Source organism: Puntigrus tetrazona, chromosome 3 (genome assembly GCF_018831695.1).
Source record: "Puntigrus tetrazona isolate hp1 chromosome 3, ASM1883169v1, whole genome shotgun sequence".
Taxonomy (NCBI): Eukaryota; Metazoa; Chordata; class Actinopteri; order Cypriniformes; family Cyprinidae; genus Puntigrus; species Puntigrus tetrazona.
This window is the reverse complement of record NC_056701.1, coordinates 28,739,030-28,765,322: the sequence shown is the minus strand read 5'-3', so window position 1 is coordinate 28,765,322 and position 26,293 is coordinate 28,739,030. Positions and strand designations below refer to the sequence as shown.

Below are 26,293 nucleotides of genomic sequence, written 5' to 3'. Positions count from 1 at the left end.
ATATGGTCCACATCGATATATCCGATCAACATAAATTCTCAAGTGCAAATCCCCACCGAACTGCATCTCGATACAGCCGTTTTCAGAAGAAAAGTACACAGGTGAAAGTCACAAAGTTTGCATCGTAGTCAAGCCTTTATTGCTTACAATGAACCCTTTTGTGCTCTGGTTAGTCAAGAGCTTACAGTACCCAGGGCATGGTTTCCATCCAGTAAAACGCCAACATAACATGAGCTCTCGGAGAGATCTAGAAAGTGGAGCAGGTCGGAATGAGGATGGAGATGAAAGAAGTTTTACCCTGTCTTCTAGGGGCCGCTACCGGGTGGGGGCTTTGTGTGTGTGTGTGTCCCTGAAAGTCACCTGTGCTTGGACTGAGCTCGGCTCTGTAAGCTGTGGAAATGGGCTTCCCCTCAGGACGCGCGATTGATGTGCTGGTAGGACAGCGGTCCGCTGGGTCCGGGATTGCTTGGAGGCACTGCGGGACTGCTGTGGGGCCCGACGACGCCCACTCCACAATGGCTGCTGCTGCTGCTGCTCCTCACGGCGTGATCCGGGCTGCTGATCCAACTGCTCTCGCTGCTGGAAGACTGTGGGGACCGGACCGCCGGGTTAGCGACAAGGGAAAAAATCAAGCGCGCCCTGAAAGCAGTTCATATTTCGATTCGCTTCGGGATTTAGTGTGGAAGAACTCGACTAGTCTGCATAAAGCCAACTCCTCAACCCAGCTGAACACCTCTGGTGTGGCTTTAAACGCGTCCTCGAGCCAAAAAGCTCATCACCAAACGCTGATGGCTTGTACATTCGCACAAGAACTGGACGCCCCTCGCGTGCAGAACGGAAAACGACAACAGAGATGAAGACGTAATTCATTTATTGAAAAATCGGTTTCCATCGGTTGCAGCGGTTTTGGAAGTGTCCGAAATGACTGCATCCGCACGGACAGCCTACTGGTGTTTGGTGATGAGATTTTGGCTTTGTTCCCCTTTCGCCAAACCCTTTAAGTAAAATATAGAATTATATGGATACATTTTTTAACGCTACACTTTTTCGCCATTATTTTGGTGCAATACCAGTAAAGCTTGAACCTATCCCGCAACCCACGATTTCATAAACGAATGTGAAACTTTAATTATTAGCTTCTCATCAACCATTTTTAGGAGAACACTTAAAGGCTTTAAAAACAGCTTTTAAAGACAATGGGTGCGGCACTAAGACGTTCGGATGGGGTGCAGTTAAATGACACGGTTAACTGCATTTCCTACCTCAGAGACTCCCACGATTCTCTACCGTCTCCGAGCTCTGGAGGGCTGAACTCAGTCGTTTGGCCTGAGGCATCCGAGCATCTTCATCATCACCTTCGCGCGCTGACGTTTCCTTTAACAGCAAGCATCACTACAGGTTAAAGACTTCTGACACTTCTAAAGCAGCACCTCAACACGATGGCACACATTTAATCACCGTGTTGCACCGAGGTTAATGTATTTTATATGCTATATTATATTTGTTGCTACAGTCGAGCACATTTCACTGTCACATTCCGTCTAGGAACCAAAAACGGCCCTTTGTGATTAATAAAGACGTGCTGTTTTATTATCATGAAGAAATTCATCGGCGGCCTGTAGACCCACCTGTTTTCTGTAAAGCATTTCTGCGAATCCCAGAGCAGATGATAACGGTCTCGAATGTTTGAGCGTTTTATCGAGCAGCATTCTGCTCCTGGATCAGCTGTGTTGCTCTGATCAACTCCCTGCTGTGTCATGCTACACTGAACACAGCAAAACACATTTAGATACTAAAACGCTCTCATCCCTGTCCGAATGAAAGCGAGCTTGTGAATCGGTAACGAGAGGATTATAAATCAAAATGAGTGAAAATCGTGTTTAGCTGATTGTACGGTAATAAACGTGTCAAGCTCTAACGTTAACTCCTCCGGCTAGTCTCTATCATAGCTGGGTGCTAACTGACACTTCACTAGCTGTAAATTCAAGCGTTCTGCTAATTTAACGCTGTAAGTTATTCTTCTTCCAGACTTACTTTCACGAACGTAGCAGATATAATATCGTTCTCTGTACGTATAAGCTTTGTTACTCGTTTATTTAATGAGCCTGCGCGACACTAAACAAACCACCGCGGTTGCTGTTATTTACATGCTAGCGCGCGTGCGCGGAAATCAGACTGTAAACACGAGGGCGGCGCGGGATTGGCTAATCGTGCGATGACGTCACGTCCGATACCCACAGCGCTTCTGCTAAAGCAAGAAAAAAATATTTTATTTTTGTCTGGTTCGTCTCCCATACTGCTATTTATTGATTCATTTATTTATTTAGCTAATTTAATGTAATTATTAAAAACATGCATATATATATATATATATATATATATATATATATATATATATATATATATATATATATATATATATATATATATATATATATATATATATGCATGTTTTATAATTTTATATGCATGTTTTTAATTTTATGTTTTATTTTAACGCTGAGTGAGTAAACAATTAATGTGTTGGTTTTCCCAGCGAGATTTTCCCAGAATCTTCTTCATATCCAAATTGTACTTTTTTCCAAAATTGTCCAATGCTTTTCGTCACTTAGATTTTATTAAAAGTAAATGCTGTAACTATAAATTATGCATTTAGAACATGGGCTGCGATGCTCGTGAAAAGCAAAAATTCAAGGGGTGAATTAGCTAAACACTGTTTTCCTAGCAACTGCCGAGTGCGTTTGGAATTTATGAACCTACCATGACTGTGGTAACTTTGAGGGGGCCTTATAAATATTAATTTGAGCCGACTGACGTTGCTTGCAACCTGTAGTTACGCAAGTTAAATAAGGTTCAAGAGTCAGCCCGCGTTATCAAGCCTTCATTAATTGACCTGAGGGCCGCTGCCGTTTAGCCAATCGGTTACGCCCACCGACTTGACGTCACACCGCGTAATTAATATTCATGAGACATCCTGACCATAGTAGGACTGTTAGATCCTCATCCCGGAAGTTTGTGGTTTTAGCGCAGCACCGCCGCCTCCGCAGATGACACACGCAGAGGAGGAGGTGACGGGGATTAGAGCAGAGCCTCATCATTAAACGATCGTATCAGGAAAAATGGGAAATACGGACTCGAAGCTGAATTTCAGGAAGGCGGTGATACAGCTGACCACGAAAACACAGGTTTGTGTCTTCGGTGTTATTCGAGGCTGTTATTAGGAGCGCTTGTGTGTTTCCAGATGGAGACTGCGCCTCAGATCAGACCTCTGCAACACCAGAACCATCAGTGAAATAAAAGCAGAATTTAGTCGTCTTATATACGTGCGCACGGCTGCGGCGGCCACTGGTGTTTAAATCAGAATAATTTGTTTACCTCTAATATATATAAGACAGCAGTACAGGTGTCACGTGTTTATCTACAGACGCGAATGTCTGCGTTATGTTGCTTTCGTTCATGTAGAACTTCTTCGTTTTTGACAAAAATCGTAATAATTTCTTACAAGTGAAAATGCAGGATCAGATAAACCTAAATAAAATAATCAATTTTATTCTATTGTTATTATTAAAAAAAGAAGACTAATTTAATTAGAGCTACGAGATATCTTTAATATAACTGTATTTTATGTATATATTCTTTCAGTCGCTGTAAGTATGAACCTCCTGTTAAACTATAGCATTTATTTTATTTTATTGTTGTTTGCTTGCTGTTGTTTTTTGATGTTTTTGTTGTGTTTTTGTATACGTAAGAAATCGTAAAATGAGATGATGACGTGTTAGACCCGCCCCTCCTGGCGTGACGTCTATAACGGTCAACTCATCCGATATTTTAATACTAAGTGTTTGCGGGTAAATATAAGAAAATATAATGCAATATTATATTTAGAAATATTTGACGTAATCGCCAGTACAGGCTCACAACACCGCATGTATAATAATTGTTAAAACGATTGTAAAATGTTGTTTTGTTTATTTGAAATATGCAATAATCAACTGTTTTTGTTCTCTGCAGGGTCAAGGTGGTTGCGTTGTTATTTTTAGCTGTTAATTAAATATTGATGTGATTTATGAATTCAGTGTTTGTGTAAGCCCAGCTGTTGCTTCAGTCTGGCCTGTGTGTGTGTGTGTGTGTGTGTGTGTGTGTGTGTGAGAAAAGGATTTACATATGCATTTAAAGAGTGTCCTCTCACCCGCCCCTAGCCCTGTGGAAGCCACAGACGACGCGTTCTGGGATCAGTTTTGGGCCGATATCGCTACCACCGTGCAGGACGTGTTTGCCCTGCTGCCCGCCGCCGAGATCCGAGCCGTCCGGGAGGAATCGCCTCCAATCTGGCAACACTGTGTTACAAGGTAGCTTTCAGCACGGCTCTGCGTGTGGAAACGTGACACCGGTTACGTTCACATCGATTCGGTGGGACAGGAAAACAGCTGGCGCTTTCCTTCCTGTCTCAGTCTCCGGGCTTCCCTGTTTGAGGCTGCCCATCAGAAAGCAAGCTTTGATTAGAAGTCTTCGTGGCTGTCAAGTGCGCATCCTGCCAGAGGAGTTTGCAAAAGAGAGAGAGAGAGAGAGAGAACAAAAGCATGACATCAGGCCATAAGTAAAGAGATTATGTTGTGTAACAGTATTTAAAAATGATTTAACTAGTCTGTTTAGTTTCACAACGGCCAAAATGCATTTCTGCACACTTATCCGTATGTCTGACTAAGAAAAGCAGATCAAAGGGAATGTTATTTATTTTAAACCCCGCCTCTAAAAAAATTCAAAATGCAATTTTTGGAATAGTTTTATTATAGATGCCGTGGTGATAACCGCTGTTGAACATTAACGAATAATAATAATAATTTAGACAATAAAGGTTTTAGAGAGTTGCAAAAGATTTCTGTGTCAAATTAATGCTTTGGTTGTGTCCATCAAAACATAAAAAAAAGCATTACGTGACTTTAGTGGCAAAATGAATGATTGAATGATTTCTGAAGCATCGTGTGATATTGAAGTATTCACTGGTTATTGAATATAAAATGTTCATTTTAATTGTGATTAAAAAAATGAATTTTTTTGTAATGAAACTAAAGAGAAATCTTTTGAAAATCACTGGTTAAAACGTTGTGTTCGTCACACATTAATGGGTCGTATTCATAGTTGACCGTTGATCTTTTTTCGAATAAATATTTAGTGTATATTTAGGGTCTATTTTTATTTGATGTAAAAGTAGATGAATGTTTACGTGTATGTTTGTACAGTATATGTACATCCCATTATCATTTCGATTTATGGTTTTGGTTTTAACTGTTTATATCCTGCTTTTATGTTTTTGCTTGCATGATATACCTTGTGGATTAAATACTGCTGAGCAGAAATCAAATAAACTCAAAAACCAGAGGCGTTTCTAATATTTGCATACAGTCGATTGTGTTATGTGTATCTGTGTTTTGTCACAGGCGGTGTGAGAGAAGTTGGTTCAGGCAGCCGAGTCGGGCTGCCCCTCAGAGAAGGAGAAGCAGATCGTGCTGAACTGCACTCGGATGCTCTCTCGAATCCTGCCCTACATCTTTGAGGACCAGGACTGAGGGGGCTTCTTCTGGTCCACAATCCCTGGATCCGGCAGAGCGGGGGTGAGGAGGACGCGCCAGAACTATCGAATGTACAAAAACGGGCAGGCGGCGTGACTTTCAAGCACCGCTTTAAAGCGCAGTTCAGTTCAAAATAGCAGTGAGGGATTAAGAGAAACCTACATCGCTAAAAAGTAGCACCGATAATCGCTATCAACCGATATTTGATGCGCATTTTGTCGTAAAGCTGGCTTAATAAACATGGCTTAAGTGAAATCAAGCACCTATACTGCTGATTACAAAACCGGCTTTTCTGACAAAAATCCTCGAACATATCAAACCGATAATCGGCCGTTCGGTCCCTACTAAAAGCAATTCCAGTGCTTTAACTTGAAATATTATCTTCTTATAATCATTATAATAAGTGCTGCCAAACAATTAATCACGATTAATTGCATCAAAAGTTTTTGTTTACCTGATATGTGTGTAAAGAAGAAGAAAATGATATTTATATATTAGATATGTTTATTTGTGATATATTTTCTATTTCAAAAACGTTTCATTTGGATGTGATTTAATCATTAGACTAATTGTAACCAAACTAAACATACAAAATAAAAGTAAAAAAACAACACGCAATGTTACATTTACAAAAATAGCAGAAATTAAACGGGTACTGTTTCGATTTTTAGTAGCGCTGTCCCGCGATTAATCGTGATCCAAAATAAAAAGGTTTTGTTTGTATAATATATGGATGTGCACTGTGTATATTTATTATGTAGGCCGCGTATATAAAAGCACACGATACAGCTTGCATTTGGAAAATATTTACCCATCTTTACATGCGTACATATTTATATTCATATCATTTATACATTTCAAATATATACATTATATATTTCTTTTAAAATATATACGTGCAAGTGTTTTGAATGCGATTAATCGCGATTAATCGTTTTTTTTTACACTTGTCTCTGCACAGATGGACGATATGGAGGATGAAGATGAAGGTGCCCGTCCACTGGTGAGTCTCTTATTGGCTGTGGCTGACTTGCTCTTCTGCCCAGACTTCACTGTTCAGAGCCACAAGAAAGGAAGACCCATGGAGTTCAAAAAGTTCAAAACGACGCTTTACGGTCCAGCACCTCTACAACTTAACCGCTTAAAGAGTGAAACCCTGAATATAAAAAGGAAATAATATAATAAGGTACTAAAAATGCGTAGACACTTGTAAGTATGTTGGTTTTAGTTCGTGGAGAACAGCTGCAAAGATATAGTAAATAAGTATGCCTTTAAGAGTTAATTCTGTCCCGGATTGAGTTTGTGCGTCTTACTTACAGGACTCGGTTGAAGACATGCAGTCGCTGGACAGCTGTGAATACATCTGGGAGGCCGGGGTGGTTTCGCCAGTCCTCCACTCAACTACATCCACGATATCAACAGGTGAGAGCGCTTCCCACGGTTGATTGGAGTTTCCATGGTGATCTTTTAATCAGTAACCATGTTTAAAAGCCCGAACCTGTTTTTCCACCCAAACTCGAGATTGAGATCAGCTGTTAAGAGACCAGATGAGTAGTTTATATACGTGTTTCACTCCTCCGTGTGTGTGTGTGTGTGTGTGTGTGTATTTATAGGACTGAGCTGTTGAGGTTGCTGCTCACCTGTTTCTCAGAGGCCATGTACCTGCCGGGCCGACATCTGATAACAGCATTCTCAACCCCTGGGTCACCTTCTTCTGTTCCACTGAAAACAGGTCAAACAGAGCACTCCCCAATCAAACACCCGAGACTTACTAGCGCTTGTTTGCAAAGTTAATCCCCTAATCCTGAGCTTTAAACGCTAGACGGTAAACTTCAGTATGGGTGCTTTTGATTTGGGCCTGGAGGAAAACGTGCAGCCAGCAACATCGCAGCCACCGTGTAGAAGTACACTTAAACTAATTCTCAGTCGTTTACAATCGCATGCTGACTCTCAGAATAGTCTGTTAGGCTGGGTTTGGGGTTAGTAGAATAAGTTGACATGTACTTGCAAAGTTTCTGTTAACATTGTTTAAAAAAAAAAAAAAAAAAAAAAAAAACTTTTTGTCATATCTCTTCATGCAAATTTGAGCAAATCTTAAGTTTTTAAATCTTTTGAGGTTTTTAAATCAAGATACATTTACATGGGAAGAAAAATTACAATTGCTTTAGATTTTAAGATTTTAGATTTTTTATTTATTATACATTAGTAATTAATAATTACATTTTTATATATATATATATATATATATATATATATATATATATATATTATATTATATTTATTACAAAATTAATGTGTTTTTTTCAAAGGGAAAACTATATTATTTTTTTTGCATTATTGTCTTATGATTTTTAATTTGATTGATCTTAATTTTGAAAACAAGACTAAACAATACCTCTCAAGTAAATGAATTTCATCAAGAATGTTAAATATAAAAAAGTGTGTGTGTGTACAATTTTATTTATTTAATTTTTTTAAAGCAGCTGCGTTACTTATTAAATATGTTTTATTCCACAATATTCCACCCTTTAATTAAGAGGCAAATAATAATAATGTAATTTCCTAGAAGACTGCAGCTGAAAGGTCTTAAATGTTATGTAGAAAATACGACACTTTGATCTTTCAAAATATATGCTTTAAAAAATGTTAAATTTAGCTTAAAACAAGAACAATGTCGATAGAAAGTAGTAATTTTGCTTTATAATTCAATGTTGATTTAATATGTTCAGCCTATTTATGCTTTAGCATCAACTTAACGTTGTCCCGGCAACCATGCAGAGCTCCCTCGTTAATGCATAGCAACACCACACCAACCCTACCAGCAAACACCGCTCACGTTGTCCTCAGCGACACAAAAGTGGGCGTAAACATTGACAGCCTGTGCTTGTTTCAGACACGCTCTGCCTCTCTTCACCTCCCTGCTGAACGTGGTGTGCGCTTACACGACCGTGGGCTACGGCATCCCCTACAACCACCTGCTCTTCTCTGACTACCGCGAGCAGCTGGTGGAGCAGGCCGTGCAGATCCTCATCGTGACTCTGGAGCACGAGGGCGGACAGCCGTACCGCCCACCCTCCCCCTCCAGCATGGAGGACCAGGATGTAAGCTCGCCACACCCCATAATGTACACATACTACGAATGTCAGTACAAGGATCGGGATCAAATCTGGCTAGACGATAAGTCTAATGGGTCATTGTGTGCGCTTATACCTTCTGTTTTTCTTTTCGCTCACAGTCCGTTGGTCCAAATAACCTGTTTGTGAATTACCTGTCCAGAATTCACAGGGAGGAGGTACGGAGTTGGCCTTCATCTCAGCATATGTTAAGAAACTCTGCCATTGTCCTCTTGATGCCTGAGCCGTTTTTCTTGCGTCCGCAGGATTACGACTTTGTTCTTAAAAGGTTTGGCGCACTTGCTGACTCCAACCCACTCACTCAAACATACCTTCCCAACTCAACAAAAAGATCCAGTTTCACCAGGAACTGCTGGTCCTCTTCTGGAAGCTCTGTGATTTCAACAAAGTAAGAGATTAGGCGCTTGAATGCAGTCCTATCCAAATAATGACTCTGAAATTCACACGCCGCTTCCCTGTTGCAGAAATTCCTGTTCTTTGTACTGAAGAGCAGCGACGTGTTGGACATATTAGTGCTTCTATCCTGTATTACATCTAACGATGCTGAGCCACCAAATGTAAGAGTGTAAGAATATTAAAGACGTAGTTCGCCCAAAAATTAAATATACGGTCATTTACCTCATGTTTTTCCATACACTCATGGCTCCCATGTCCCACACTGCAACAAAAATGTATAAACTGAAGTACATATGAATCCAGCTATTAAATTTTTGAAGAGACACGATTGCTTCATACAGATTTTTAGACTTTTATGCACATAAAACCCTTGATCTCCCATTCATAGAGCACATCAAATATGGTAAATGAACAAAATTTGGGCAAAATGTACTTTCTTTGGTGGACAGAAATCTCTCAGGTTTCATTTTAAAATCAACAAGAAGAGGGCGCAATGCCCAAATTAGCATTTTTGGGTGAACTATTCCTTTAAGGGTGACACTTTATAGTTTTCCCCTTGAAGTCCACTTACTGTGTTTCTTTTGCATCAAAACGAATCATTTAGTTTTGTGAACATTTTGAGTCTTGCTGACCCTTAAATGAAACCTTTACTGTTTTACTGTTACTGTACCTTTTAAGATCTTTATGTAATGAGCTCTTGATGTTGTTGTTGTTCTGTTGAACTTCAGCACGGGTTCGGTCTCATGCACATCGGCGCGTTCATTCTGCTGCTGCTGAGCGGAGAGAGGAACTTCGGTGTGCGCCTGAACAAGCCCTACTCGCTTCATGTCCCCATGGACATCCCTGTGTTCACGGGCACACACGCCGACCTGCTCATCGTGGTGAGGCCCCTTCGCTTTTACAGTTCTCGCAAGCGCCTGGTTTGACTATAGAAATAAGTTGTTTTGAACCTCTGAAACCGGTTGTGTCCGGGTTTTCCACAAGATAATAACCAGCGGCCATCAGCGCTTGCAGCCCCTCTACGACCGCCTGCTTCACTATCATCGTGGTGAATGGTGAGTATTAGTAGCGCCTGGGTTTGTACAGGGCTTCGCTTGATTCAGATTGTTATCTGTTGTTGCGCCCAGAAGGGCAAAAAACGGAGGTGACCCTCTCGTTTGGCGAGAGACTACGTGATGTATTCCATTTAGGGTGAGGTCATTTTTATCAAGGAGAACGAGTTCAGGCGGTTTCCTGAGGTCAAAAAGGGATTTGTCATATTGGAATGGTCAGAGTAATGTTGAGTGGACGCTTACTGTTTGGCGTCTGACCATCAAGCACTGTGTTCGTCACATAATACCTTGTCCTTGTTTAGTGTCCCCTTACCTGAAGAGTCTTTCCATGGTTGCGCCAACAAGCTCCTTCATCTCCTGGAGGCGTTTCCACCAACTGGTTTCTGTTTTCTGCACCTCAGAACCACCATCTGGTCTTCTTCTTGCTGGAGGCCTTCAATAACATCATTCAGTACCAGTTCGATGGTAAGCTCGACCCTCCCGCCTCGTTCTTTGCCAGATGAATTCTCACTTTGAAGAAGAGTTTTAGACATTCTCTGGTTTTATAGAAGTGCATGTGGTACTTTTATCGGCTTGAACTTTCAGTGTACGTGTCTGGCTTGCTAAAAAGGTCACACGAAGATGCCTCCAAACAGGTTTTCTATTAAAGGACAATGTTTGACCTCTGAAATTGTTTTTTTCAGTTTCATTTATTGCCTTGTTAGGGCAATTATTGTAATTATCTTATTATATAATTACCTTAGTAACTAGTAAAACCAAATATTTAAACGTAACCAATTTATTCACACAGTCAGAATACTGTAGACTGTTTCGAATAATTTTTTATCAGCATCTATGAAAGCCATTATTATGCTTCAAAGCTCTGGCATGGCATTCTTTATTTCTAAAGACATTTACACAAATCAAATGTCTGTATGAAGTATATCATTTTAAAATATATAAAAATGGTTATTAAAAATGATAATAAATAATATACAAATATCCCTTAGCATTTTTCAGTGCTGGATGTCTACACATAGTTGGGTAGGATAAAAATTTGTCCATTTTTATCTGGACAAAAATGTTAATGTAAAGAAAAAAACGAAACTTCAATGGAAACACATCTACCGGTTACCATAATAACTTCACATTTAGCGAAAAAGTCATGTGACCTCGCGCTATGACACGGCATAACTCGACTAACCAGCAGACTAATCTTGTTCAGAGATCAATATGTTGTCTATTGTCAAAGTATTTATTTAGGCTTGTCTTACATAACTGCATTTCCAAACAGCTGGCATCTGCTCACTCCCGGAGGCTCAAGCAATTTATCGTAGTATATGGAATTATTATATCCTCCTGGGACCCAGCTTTGGAGTTTTCACCTCTGTAGTGGACATTATATTTTAGTGAATTTCTCTGAGACCTCACATGTCTGGACGTCCTGTACAGAATACGCTCAGGGCTCTTCAGAGATACCAAATGATCCGAAGTTTGACCACGACCGCACCTTCTCTAAAACGTATTTGAAATATGATTATATTTAGCAATTTTCATTTAAATATAAATCATTTTCAAATCGTTTGTCATAAAGCAACATCTTATGAACATGTTAAAGGGATTTCAATCCAAATATGACTTCCTGTTGTGAAACAGGACATTATTTCCTAGTCCTAGTGTCCTTTACAGAGGACATAGAATACATATCATTAAATATGCATTCATTAAATATAATAGTATTAAATAAATATGGAGGCTGAGTTTGTATCGTGTGTTTTGTTGTTCTATGTGAAATGCTTGGATGCTGCAACAAAAATGCCTTCAGCAAATGAATAAAGAACTGAACTGATTTCCTCCCCCCGCACCCCAACTCTGCTAATGTTTTGATCAGGCAACTGCAATTTTGGTGTATGCGCCATCATTCGGAAGCGCAACGCCTCTTTCACCAGCTGGCCAACCTGCCCTCCGACCCCGGCACCATTCAGAAAGCCTTGCAGAGGAAGAGGAGTCTCCAGACGCTATTTCTCGCACCAGTTCGCAGGAGACGGTGTCCATGGAGGGCTCACGGCCCGGCTGTCCCTGCCGAGCCCGGCACTCTGAAGGCCAGTCTGGTGGCCATGCCAGGTATCACTGCTTAGTTTACGTGTACCGCATGCTAACTATTAGTATTAGCGGAGACCAGTTACCGTGAGACTCTTTGTGTGTGAGTTTTTGATAGACAAGCTGACTCTCTTCAGGCATCGACAAACTGACCGAGAAGTCCCAGGTTTCAGAAGATGGCACTATGGTAGCTGTGCACACAGACGGAGCCCCACAGACCCCCGAACACAGCGCCGCTGCTGGACCAGCGACACGGAGTCCATCTCAGGAAGAGACACATGAGGTTAGAGGAGCAGGCTCGCGCAATCACATCCGCAAACGGATCTTGAAAGAAAGTGGTAGCGTTGTTGTTCCTTCTCAGGACGTCTTCTACACTGAGGCAGAGATGGCAAGGAGGCGCCTGTCCAGCTAAATCATCGTCTGCCGTCAGCCACTGGAATCCTAATCCAGACTGGGTAGAAGACCTTCATCATCACAGCCATGAAAAAACTAATAGTCATTGATGCTATAGTGTTTTTGAGCCTGTTTTTGCATAGTATAGCATAACACTTTGCTTTGGTATTGAATGTTCCAACATACTGTAGTATTAACTATAGTGAACAGTTGAACTGTAATAAATACTGTAGTATGCTTCAGTTTGTGCGACAGGAAACTAGTATGTAGTATAATACAGTAGAAAATGTAGCACAGTATTGGGTTACGGTTATTGTGTTTACTATACTATAATTGTTATATTAGCATAGCAATTATAGAATTCCCCCAACAAATTAACTTTAATGCAGTATGGTTCAAAAACACTAAATACGGTATAAATTACTATTGTATATTTTATTGTGTTTTACTATAGTACTATAGTATTCTATCAGTGTCCTACAAGGGTCATTTTAACCCTGAGTTACAAAACTGTTTACCTATCAATGGAAATGGTCATTATTTACTCTCCTCACATCACTCCATGGAACACAAAATGAACTCGGATGGCTAAATAGAGATTTGTCAAATTTCCGCACTTTGTTTTGCACGGAAATAATTCCAGCTTACAGGTGGGTGAGTAAACAATGACCTTTGAGTCATCTCAGTCCCGCGATATATAGTTTGTCGATCTTATTCCATATTTTGCCTTTTTGTATGAGTATATTTGTCGTTTGGGAATTTTTACAAAACGCCTTGTAGAAAAACATCACAAGCGTGCATATTTTAAGATATTTTAAGTTCAGTTGAGAACCAGCGTTTTAGGGATATAGTCCTAAATGAATCCTGATATCGCAGGTCCTGTCCTGGAAAAGCAAGCTCCCGCTGCAGACCATCATGCGCTTTTGCAGGTGCTGGTGCCGTGAGGTGGAAAAATCTGCATCGACAAGTGAAGCGAAGAGTTTATCGTTGACTAGCTGTGTGTAGTTTGATCTGCTGCTGTGAAATATAAAAAAATATGTTTTAAATAAGGGGGTCTAACGGATGAGTCGGAGATCCTGAAGTTTCTCCAGCACGGCACTCCAGTGGGTCTTCTGCCTGTGCCCCATCCCATTCTTATCAGGAAATACCAGGCTAATGCAGGAACTGCCATGTGGTTTCTCGCACGTACATGTGGGGGTCATTTACCTGCGCGTGAGTATGATGTCTCTAAGTGGCTCTAAGTGGAAACGGAATATAAATTTTGAATGTTCAATTTAAAATGTGGGTTTTATTAAACATTCTGTAATGCAAAAAGTAACCTAATTGTCGACTAACCTTTTTTGTGGAGTGATTTTTAGCAAATAGTAGACTGATAGAGATAGGGTTAGAATAGGTACATCTTCTTTGTACATCAACTTTGTAGATGCGCCTATGAATGATTCAGAGGATCAAATATATCCAGTATGTGTTTTTGCAAGTATAATTCAGTTCAATAACAGGTTTTAACATCGTTCCGTCTTTTTAAGCTGCAGTAATGTGGATCCACCCATCTGGTGCGACGACACAGACGTGCGTCTCTTCGAGATCCAGAGGATGTAAGAATGAGCTGTAACCCGTCGGTCCCCGAGACTTCATCTTGCTTTGTCATTTCGCTTTATCCCGTTCATAGACTGTGAGACTCCACAAGAAGTGCCCATAGCTGCCGGTCGGCCTATCGGTTTGCCCCGTTTGCTCTGGCTGGTGTACAGATGATAAAGCGTCTAAATATAAACCATGCACTCTGATAGTAAAAGCGTACTGTGCTCAGCAGCTTAGGCAGCCCGGACATGTGAAACTCTCTCACTGTGGTTTTATAGGAACAAGGTGCTTGTCATAAGAAGGAATGTTATTTATAGCGTCGAAAAACCTTAGAGGAAGTCGTTAGATTAGAAGCGTGGACGAAGACCTCTAGATTGTATTATCACCACAAGGGGCGATCTGGCTAAATCCTCTTTTTTTGTTATCTCTATGGACGTGTGTTTACGTGCATATTCTCAAACTTCACTGGTCGGGTAGGAAGAATTAACCGGATGAAAAATGAACAGAAAATCAGCAGCTGGTTTAGATTACTTCCACGAGTATTCATATATATCGTTTTAAAGTATTATATCGCAGTTGTTTGATGGTATATAGCCTACCAATATCTCTATTTCGTCTGCATATCAGTTTTGCTAATGAGATACTGTAAATACTGCTTGCCGTTTAAAGTAGAAATGCTGTCTACGTACATGAAAAATACGAAGCTATCTAATGTTGTCAATTACTGAATTTCTGCATATGTTCATCGTATTGTTTAAGTGCCCGATGGCTGTAAGCGGATTGTTTTTCTCTCGCTTGTGGCAGTATTTATAAGACAGCTTGCGGAACGGATTTGTATATGTATTTTAATGTTTGTGCATTTGTGCAAAAATTGTCCAAATATATTTAGAAGATGTAGAGAAACACGCTCGTCGCGTCACACGCTTCCGTTCAGACTTCATTTATGGAACAAAACAAAAGAGTACAGTTTGCTCATTTTAATCTTCGGTACACAGTGAACAGAATAAACAGATATCGGAATTCACAGGTGCTCTCTGGTAATACTTCCAGAGGGTTTTACTGCGTGCTGCTAACAGTCGAATGCCTGTAACAGGATTAGGCCATATTTCAGATGATATTCTGTCATCATTCACATATTCAAACGGATTTCAGTTTAACATGGTCTATATCTCCACACACACACACACTCACATGTACACATTGTTGTATTATACACTAAAAATGTAGTAAAAAATAATACAATTTCTCTTTCAGCTAAACAAAATATAATATAAAAATATATATATGTATATATATATATATATATGTATATATAGTTTACAAAGATATGTGCATAAGCTCGCACAGTTCCTGAGCAGTCGTTTAAGAGGCGAGTCCCACCTCAAACAGGCTAGCCACTGAGTGCATGCGGTAGAAGATGCCGAAGGCATTCCGATGTTCACTACTGCCGCCCGTTTTCATTCAAAATGTCTGATCCGGCGGAGTTGTCAAACTGAGGCCGGGCTCGAAGGCAGGCATAATCCAAAGCTACAAAACAGAAGTGCAATGTACAGAATTAGATTCATTTTCAAAATGTTTCCAAATCGTCCGGACGTTCCCAAAATTCTGCAGTGTTTCTGGAATTTGCGGAAATGTCCCACCTCCTTTTAACCCTACCATTAACATAATAAAAAAATTTGGAGTCAGGTACTTACAATGACATTGCAGAATAACAGGAAACCACAGATCTCCTTAAGGATCCTCCTCTGCCAGGAGAGCTGACCCTGGAGCAACGTCAGCGGGATGGGTAGCGTGTGAGCCGGGACGATGGAGCTGCTCCGTCTTTTTCGGGTCTCTCTCTCAAATGCGGCCCGACGATTGCACTGGCGAACACGGTGGTAGTCTCAGTCTCTCTGAACGGCTCGGCGGAGGCCTTTGATGAGAAAGGCGTTCTGCAGGCACAGCTGGATCACAGTCAGAATAGAATTGGTCAGAGTTGAGTCCGTTTACGTGCCCCTTGACCCCTGATGCCAGAACTGCTACTATAGTAAAGTAACAGATGAGGAACTGGCCCAAAAGATGCTCCCACAAGCAGCGCCCTACATCCAGACTCCTGGTAGGGTTCTTCCCGGACACCTGCTCTCTTTTATCCATCCGAAGATTATACAGCCCGATCAAGAGTGCGTGATGGACATCAGAAGGATGGCTACTATGTTCATGATGTAATGCATTTATCAGAGCTTCCTCCTTCTTTTTGGGTCTTCTTTGGCCACGTCCACTTCATGAAACCACAAGCGTGCCAGGGCCGCCACCAGAATGATCAGGCCAAAAAACTGGTCCGACCAGAGCGTCCCAGAGGCTAAAGTGCAGATTGTGGCTATGGTGTTCATCCATCTGGCGACCAACGTTTTTTCCACATGGCGTAGGCCATAGCTGATGCGAAGAGGCTATACTCGATGTTGAAGGGGTACAGATAGTAGTAGGCCTTCTCAAAAACATCGCACATGTCATGGCTACACTTGCAATCACTTCGCTCCAGCGCGATCTGGAAGACAACAACGGGTGAGAACGTCAATAAAATACTCTAATCTAATGCTAATCTTTGAAATAAATGAATCAATACAACAAGTCCACAACCCTGTTGAAATAAACAGCTGTCCTTAGGTATGTTTTGAAGCTTTGCTGCTGGTTGGATCTGGTCCTTAGTTGGTCAAGAGCTGGTTTAAGCTGGTCCTGATCAGGAACTAGTAGCTTATACCCAGTTGCCATGCTTCAAAACATCTCTAAACTGGCATATAAACTGGCTTTTTTTCATCAGGTAAGTCTCAAAGTGTGCAGTATTATTTGCTGATTAAATCACCTTGTGATGTGACATCGATTTTGTAACCACCACTTCGAGGAGCTGTTGTATGAAGGGTTAGCTGGAGCCACTGTTTGATGGGCGACTCTTCTGTTACCGCCCGTCATCCACACTATAAGGTTCAGTGACAACGCGTCAACATCAAACCACAACTGCAACGAGAGAGTAAATATTACAATGCAGTAATGCTAGTGGCTTTGTTTCATAAAGTGTACACTCAACACAGAGTCAATGCACATGCAGCTATCCTATCAAACCTTCAGTCGAGCAAACATTTCCAGTGAGCCAACTTTAAAATATATGCTCATTTGCTTAACACGGAGATGTCGAACAGTTCTACAGTCAATCGGCTATTCAAGGTGTCTACAAACAACAAATTTCCTTTACGCTCCTGGAAGGAGTGCGATCAGTTACCTACATTTTCCCATTAATTTCACTTCCTGACTACACACCGAGGTCAAGATAGCAAAGACAAGGAAATAAACCAGCAAAACCCAGGTGAATAAAGCATTATCAACATCCCAGGGACTCACGTGTGATGATTTGCTGTATCTGCACACAGATCTTTTGCATGAACCCAGAGGGCGTATGTCTGAAATATGGAAAGAGCATAATTAAATGTTCTAGAAATGCAAGAATAAATAGCATAAAACCATTCTTGATTTTTAACCTACGCATGCGATAACAAACAGAGCTTGTACAACAGGAAGAGGCGATTTTCACGAGGCGACTACGCAGTGTATCGACCCACGTAATAAATAATCTTGAAAATGTCCATGATTACACTGCAGGCGCCAAACAGAACCAGTCCACCTGATGAAGAAACAAGCAGAAATAAGCACTTGGAAGTAGATTTCTATGGAATATACAAGATAGTGAGAACAACCCAAATTTTTTTCTGAAATCTTTCATTTAGCGTCATTCAATTCAAATCCATTTGTCAGCAACTCCTTTACTGGACCATACAAAATGAAGACTCACCTCTCAGCCAAACTGGTCCAGCATGACTGTCTTTGTAAAGCACTGCTCGGTACACCCTCGAAGTATGGATTTTGTAGTAAACCAACCATACGGTGGTGAGAATGACAAGCAAGATGAGGAAAATCAGAAGGTGAGACGAGGTGATCTGGATCTTGTTGAAGGACGCCACAGACAATGGGGATTCGAGGAGCAGGATGTTTAAGGAGATGAATCCAGACAGAAGCCACCCCCAGTTGCGTCCCTTCTCCACCGCTTTTAAACCGCCGTGGGCGAGTCCTGGGTTAACCGTCTCTCCATGGGAACTGACTTGGATGGTAGATATCTGGTTCTCGATAGCTTCTAGGTCTTGCTAAATGTCGTCATGTTGTGTGAGTTAGAAGAACTGTCCAGAGAGAAAACAGTTTGTAAGTGGAGCTCTAAGAGTCCGAGTTAAAAAGAGTTTGTAGAGTATGAAGCATGCAAAGACCTTCTCTGAGTTGTCATGCAAAATAATTAGAAGGAGCCTAGTTTCCTCAAGCTATATAAATGCTTGAACCCGCATAAGTATCCAACAATCACCTCTCTCCTCTTCTGCTTACGTCTTGCCCTACGTCTATCCCACATCTGAATGGACCAGCATCCTCAAATCTGACTTGACAATGTTGGAAATCTAAAAGATTTCACCTTTGCACACACTGGACCAAAGCCAGCCAAGAGCTCCCAGCTATTGTGATAACAGTGTTTAACAAGAGGGCTACCTGCACAGTCCCTACAGTCTGTTTGGTGACGAAGGAAATGTGAAGTACTGATCAGACACCCTCAGCTCTGAGTCATCAACAAATATTGAGCTTTTATTTACTTCAATCATATCTGTGTTCAAAATATTAAGCCTTTATTTACTCAGCTTATATCGGTTTTCACAATCATTGTGATATTCAGCCTCACCCAAATTCATTGCAAATGTCTGAGTACAATGGAATTGTGCATTGTTTCTTTAAGAGACCTATAAAGCATCGTATTAATGGTGATTATTAATGTCAACACAAGAAATATTAGCATGCGCTTTTACCAAAAGCAACTTGCATTACTTCCAAAACACAGAATTTCTAAAGTAAACATAGTGCAAAAGCTATTAAAGCGTAACACAATTCTAATATGCTAGATAGTTAGTATACTTCACTTGCCAGAGTAGGAACCGCTGGCCTTCTGAGGCATGCCACCTCATGGTATATATATTCTCTTGGTGACACAAAGATTTACAGCACGTATCACTGAAGGACCTGTAACCTGTCAGACACAACACAGTACACAAATAATTAGAACAAAATGTATGAACAATTTGACATCTACTGTACACCATGCAGTTATAGGCATTATAAATCCTCAAACATCAGTGGAGGTGTGTGTGATAATGTCACAGTGATGGTACATCATGATATATATACCATCCATATAAAACGCCCATAAATAACATTGATGGAACTATTAATCCAGGTTTAAATGACTGGCAATTCACAGGCGCAGTATATAAAAAAGTTGATTCGACACATTTAAAAAAGTACTATTTATTATGGGAAAATAATAGCAGGCCTGTAGTAGTTCACATTTCCTTGTTCCCTGTAGTGACTGCCATTTGTATAACCACAGTTTTACTACAAACACCACGTTTAACCTATTAAACGTTCATTTGTGGTTAGAACGGTTTAGCTAGCAACCAAATGTTTTGTAGCAAAACTTTTGGCTAATTTTCGCTAGGAGTTAAATCACGAAGACTGTCCACCAAAACCACAATTAAAAATATGACACCAGATATCAAAAGCATTTCAGCACAAACCTAATTTTCAGGTTGTTAAACATTTCGGGAGAAATGTGTTCACAAAAATGGATATTTTTAATTAATATATACTACAACTTTTTTCCAAGTGTTTAGATGTAGCTTCTGAGTCTTGATGCCGCTTTATTTGAACGTTTATTGAGCGATAAACACTCGCTTATTAACGCTATCCGTGTGCTTGGGATTTTTCAGGGGACAGCGGGCTTCTTTTACAGAACCCAGTAATATAATATTTCGAATCCCCAAACGTGAACGAGATAGTATGCTTCGCAGGGACCGAGCTGAAGCCACACCCTCGCGAGCCGCCGCAGCGCGTCTGAGGTGTCGCCCCTGAAACTCCAAGCGCCTGAAGCGCGCCGCAGCCGGTCAGGGGTTCAGAGCTGATGCACAGAGCCAGTGAAAGAGTGATGGAGGCTGAGGTTCGAGATCACCATGAATGACAAATACCACAAGGCAGCTCGGGATGGCTACCTTGACCTGTTGAAAGAAGCGACGCGGAAGGACCTGAACGCTCCGGATGAAGATGGCATGACACCGACCCTATGGGCCGCTTACCACGGCAACCTAGAGGCGCTGCGGCTGATTGTCGGGAGAGGGTAAGACCGCTCTACAATGTATTAGTTACACGAATCGGTTGAGTTTGTGGGTTTAACGGAAGTGCAACCCGTATGTTTCGCGTGCACGCCTCATATGAAATCGCTTGGGCATGGCGCGGATCTCTAGTCACCGTTACTGTGCATCATCACAACCCAGCACTGGTGCTTCACGGGGCTGATGCTTTTATTAGGATAACAGGGTGCGGAACACGCCGTTTTCCGTTCCCCAGCCCACTTCCTTAAACCCTTTCTCGTGATATTTATGGTGGCGTTATGTAACATATATCGAGTTTGCAGAGGAGCATGCCATACCAACATAATACCGAAAAGGCTACTGTAAAAAGTCATTCAAGTAACATGAAAAGCAACTGGCTTTAGGTCAAAAAATAATGAATCAACACCATCAACAAAATCTATTTCTGAGAGTTAGTTGTTTGCATGTTTTTGCAGAATTCGCAATGAAAAATACATCGTGTTGGTATTTTTAACACGGTGATTTTTTCTCTCGTGTTCCTGTGCCTTAAACTTTCCGAGCATTCCATTAGCAAGCAACCTCAAGGTCATAGGTTCAATTCCTGTTAATGCACAGACTGATTAAAAATGTATACACTGAATGCACCTTAAGACAAGTACACCGCCCCTGCTGCTCCTTAGCAGGCCCCTATTCGTTTGCAGTGTCATTTGAGTTGTTTTATCACTAACAATTCCACTTTGCGTGATATAGAGCGCCCTGTTCATGCCGATGACAGAAGAGCGGATAAAAGCGGGCCTTTAAAGCTTTCATCAGAGTTGACCTGGTTTCCTCTGCGGACCTAGAGGCCCTTTATAAAAGATCTTAATTGTCAGAAGTTCTCCCACTGTTCTACGGTCCTGAATGCATAATCGGACTGTTTGAGCACTGAAAGCCGCTGGCTATCGCGTGATCTCCTTCACATAAAGCAAAGCAAGCATCGCGTTTCTGAGTTAGAGCCAACTTATGCTCATGTACACATAGGATACAGTAATTAATCCCTTTAATTTGGGTGTTTCATTTCTCTAGTGATTAATTCAATGGCACTGACTGATCCCTGAAGCATGATTTCCCACGATAATGCCCACCGTCGACAGAAAAGGTTTTCAAGAGGTCATTAGTGCGTTACGGTACATGAGAACAGGCTCTGAACTGTCATGAATCATGCTATTAGAAGCTGTTAACAAACAGGGACAGTAAATGATGGTAAAAATAGCAGCGATGGGAAAAAATAGACATTTATGGGTGGTGGGTAACATATAGCAGTCGTGTTGGGAGATAACCAACAATATTATACTTCTCTTCCACTAAGTTCACAATGTTCTGATAGTCATATGTCTTATCGTCTGACAGTATTATTACTCGTGTAGACCGTGAGTTATGAACTGTCATTTATAGCACACTAATACTAGACCAGCTGCAGTACACGGGTGAGATTGATTATAATAAGGATCTATAAGTCTCTTTCACTCTATAATTTGTATCACGATGAGTATTAGCGTGCCAAAAATCAAGGTCAGGTAGGTTATCGGGTCATAATCCAAATTCTGGCTTGACCCAATAGCGCACACAGCTCCTTTGCTAACTGTAGAAAACCTTGCAGCTTTTCTCATCCATAATGCATCACTGCAGGGCTTCACCTGTCACCCATCAAATATTAATTAGGCTCAACTTGCGCTTAGTGCAGAAAACAGTAAGATAGGGCTTAACTGCGTAAGGTGCAAATAAGAGCAGCACAAATCATATATATATGGTAAAATATGACTTTTGCCATACAATTATGCATCAGATTTTTTTCCGATAATATATACCATATTGTACCTGTAGGTGGAGCTATACAGTATAGTAGTAAAGCAAAAAACAGTAATGTTTGATCTGAGTTTAGTTTCAAAGCGATCCAATTGTCATATCATAATGCATCCCACTGTACTGAGGGCAAAGAGCACCATATAGCACGTAACGTTAATAATAAGTTCTAATAGAGATATGCGATACTACTTAATAGAGAATTGCATGCAAATTACAGTGGTACCTATATGTTTTAAATAGCTCAACATAGCATTTCGACAAACTAGATTTAAATGATTGTCTATTTATGCGTTTACTAGAATGAATATTGAATATAGAAATGACAGAACAGTCACTGTGCACTGTATGTAGTTTCTACTAATCATAGATTAGAACGTTTTGTATAGTTTGAGAATAGTTTCTTTGTTGGCCTGTGGTTACAGTCTGAACACAGGAATTTAGTGTGACATCACCTATGCAACTCTATCATTCTTGCTAGTAAGGAGACACCCAACAAGCTCCCTCTTATTCACGCAGGCGATCAAATTACCGATCCAGTGGTTTGGATCGGCATTAGGAGAGATAAACCTGGATTACTGGCTTACAAAAGAAAACTTATGTAAGTGAGAAAAATAAAGAGATTGCATGGGTTATGTAACACACCTGTTTGTCCTTCCTATGGCCCTCTTAAGATGCTTTTTTAGATATCAAATGTGTAGAGCAGGTTGTTTCAGTTTCATAGACATGCATTATTTACTGGCCTTCACGGGTGACAAACCAGTGCTGAAAACATAATCAAAAATCATGGGATTGCCAGTGTGGTCTCAGCTATTCTTGGGATATAAAACAAATAATAAGGACAGCTTGGAAAGAGTTATATCCAGTTTCACTTTACACTTAAAAATGTGAACTGTATATACTAGATATAGTCTATAGTGGTTTCACGGAGGTCATTATTAAATGCCACACCTGATATGGATCTATCATGGCTCTACTTTCAGGGGAACCCAGATAAGTGTGACATATGGGGAACACGCCGCTCCACCTGGCTGCCTCAATGGCCATCTCAACTGCCTGTCCTTCCTGGTGTCGTTTGGTGCCAACGTGTGGTGCCTGGACAACGACTACCACACACCGCTGGACATGGCCGCCACCAAGAACCACATGGATTGCGTGGCGCTATCTGGACTCCATCGCTGCCAAGCAGACAGCCCTCAACCCCAAGCTAGTGAGCAAACTGAAAGACCGGGCTTTCCGTGGCGCGAAGCGCGCATCAAGGAATGCATTAAAATGCAGCAGAAACACCGACGGGCGCATGGAACGCAAATTTCAGAGAGAGACAACGGAAGCATCGGTCTCTGATGCCATGAGCTTCTCAGCTACGCCAGCAGTACCTTGAGTCGCAAGCTACGCCACTTCAACACTGCCACAAATGTGCCATACTCCCAGGTCAGATTGCTCTCCAGAGCTTAAATATTTGGGGCCAGTTTAACTAAACAATTAACGTGTACGAGAGCACAATTCCAAAAACAGCACCAATGGTGTGGAAAATTTCTTTACTAACTAGGTGATTTACTAACAATTCGCAAATTGAAGAACACAGATGCGCCATCCCATTTACATACCGACCAACGCAATACACCAAATGCAGCACAAATTAAAGTAGTGCAAATAAAGAAATAAAGAAGCCAAAAATGTAAGTTATTGTGTGGTTCCTAGTTGAGTCATTTATTTCCTGAAGCAATCTAAAAATAACATGACTTGACAAACTATATGTTCGGATGATGTGTTATTCTGGCAAATTTATATTTTAAATGCCTTCTACCACATGCTCTCTGTTCTCTCCAGTGCCTCTTCTAGCAACAATAATTAAATCAATTTCAAAATAGAGAGTAATTCAACTAGGGCAAACATTAGTAAATCTTTTGGTGTGATTCATTTGAATACTCTCCTCATACATTTTATATACTTGTGCTATTTTTCACTCTAGGCTACTCTCCATGCCACAGCCAGGGAAAAACTAAGATCCAGAAGAAGCTTGAGAAGAAAAAGCAAGGTGACGGGACATTCAAGATTTATGAAGATGGCAGGAAGAGTGTCCGCTCTTTATCTGGCCTACAACTAGGCAATGGCGTTATGTTTCTCAAGCAGGAACGTCGTCACGTCAACCTAAAGACCGGTCTCGTCGTAACATACGTGACATGTTCCCTAGTGACAACGAGGATGCCATCTCACGTGCCATCAGCGAACCCGACTTGCACGGGTCATGATGTGGACCATTCAGAGATCAGCACTGACTCAGGCCATGACTCGCTCTTCAATCGTCCGGCCTGGGCACCATGGTTTTCCGCCCGCCTTCGTGGAGTGGTGGACTTTTTGGGATTGGGAGCAGAGGCGAAGGCAGTCTAGCAGGCAGCGAGCGGGTTCGAGCGTGCGGCTCCACAGCCGGATGCATCGCGCGTTCCCAGTCTGGACGAAGATAGTATCGGGCGCCGTAGCCTTCAAGAGAGGAACCTGCAGGAGCTGCCATGGGAAGAGGTGGAGTTGGGACTGGATGACGATGATGAGCCTGAAAGCAGCTTTTGGAAGTGTTCCTAGCCACGCAGAGCATGAGACGAGTTCATTCCTATCTTCAAAAGAGAAAAGATCGACTTGGATGCCCTGCTGCTGTGCTCAGATGATGACCTCAAGAGCATTCACATCCCCTTGGGGCCTCGCAAAGAAAGATCATAGACGCCTGTCAGAGCCGATTGGAGACCATTGAGGACCCAGGCTGCATAGAAGACACTGAGCTGTGAAGCCCTTTGAGGGTTACTCCACCCCAAATTGAAAATATGGTTATTAATCACTTACTTCCATGTTGTTCCAAACCTGCAAAAGCTTTGGTACACAATATAAGATATTTTGAATGAAAACCAGGAGGTGAGGTTGCTTTCAAAATGGCGCTATAAGGTAACTCTCTGGCGACACTGAATAAAGTTGTTTTTAGAGATTTCTATCCATACAATAAATATTCTCACTTTATAACATTATGGTTGAATCACTGATTACACATGGACTATTTCTGAAACAAAGCTTTTACTGGCTTGAAATGACATGGGGTAATTGATTAATGGCAAAATTGTTATGTATTTTTTTAAGTATGTCAACTGGTTTGAGCTGCTTTAGTCTGGCTGGTTATGAGCAGGAGCTAATTGCTTAGGCACCAGCACATGACCAGCTCCAACCAGCTCAAACTAGATGCCATGCTATAAAACAAAACTAACCATCATATGATGTTTTTTTTCAACAGGGATGTCTGCTTTTACCTCGTGAATGCTGAAGAAAGCAAGAGTTTACAGAACCATTGTTTCACTTTTTTTTGACGATAGTTGCTTCATCAACATTTGGCCAATGCACCAGTTGTTAAAGAAACAGGGGTCTTTATAAGTCTCGGAGGGCCAGTTTAGCTCCAGAGTTAGATTCTGGAGACCTTGATTAGCAGACAATAAAATGAAAACAACCTGTGGTGTAAAAAGAAATTCTCTTTTCATACATTTTTGTAGAGAGGTTTTTAGAGGACCAATGTTGAAATAGCTGGCTACATTACCTCTTTAATTGACACAAACAACGCAATATGCATAAAAATGGTAATTCAGTTTCAATTTAATGGTTAACGTGTCATGTGGCAAATAAAGAGTATGAAAATGAGGTAAAATCTCATTACACACACTCTTAATCTCATAATATTTCAGCCCCCGTGGGGCATGTATCTCAGTGCCTGCGCTTTCTTGACAATATGTCATTTAAGACATAACTTGTATATATAACTTGACAGATATTTTCCTTTTTAGATGTACAAAGCTCATTATGTGCTATATATGGTGTTAATTATACCATTGCTATTCTTGTTAATGCACAGATTTGGTTAGTTTGCTGAATATGGTGAAATGTACAGTAGATGGATTAACAGAATCTGACGTCAGTGTTGCTGTTGTGGGGACTGTATGTAGGATACAAGCACCCTCACATTATGTTACACATAATGTTTACATATATCAGGCCATAATGTGTTTTTTGAAACA

The 26,293-nt window shown here is 41.0% G+C and overlaps 3 pseudogenes; 2 read left to right on the top strand and 1 right to left on the bottom strand.

The window, feature by feature from the left end:
* Positions 1–3,028: 3,028 nt before the first annotated feature.
* Positions 3,029–14,223, top strand: LOC122334824 (annotated as a pseudogene).
* Positions 14,224–15,275: 1,052 nt separating this feature from the next.
* LOC122341399 lies at positions 15,276–19,634 on the bottom strand (annotated as a pseudogene).
* A 539-nt stretch (positions 19,635–20,173) lies between these two features.
* LOC122335122 lies at positions 20,174–25,167 on the top strand (annotated as a pseudogene).
* Positions 25,168–26,293: the final 1,126 nt, after the last annotated feature.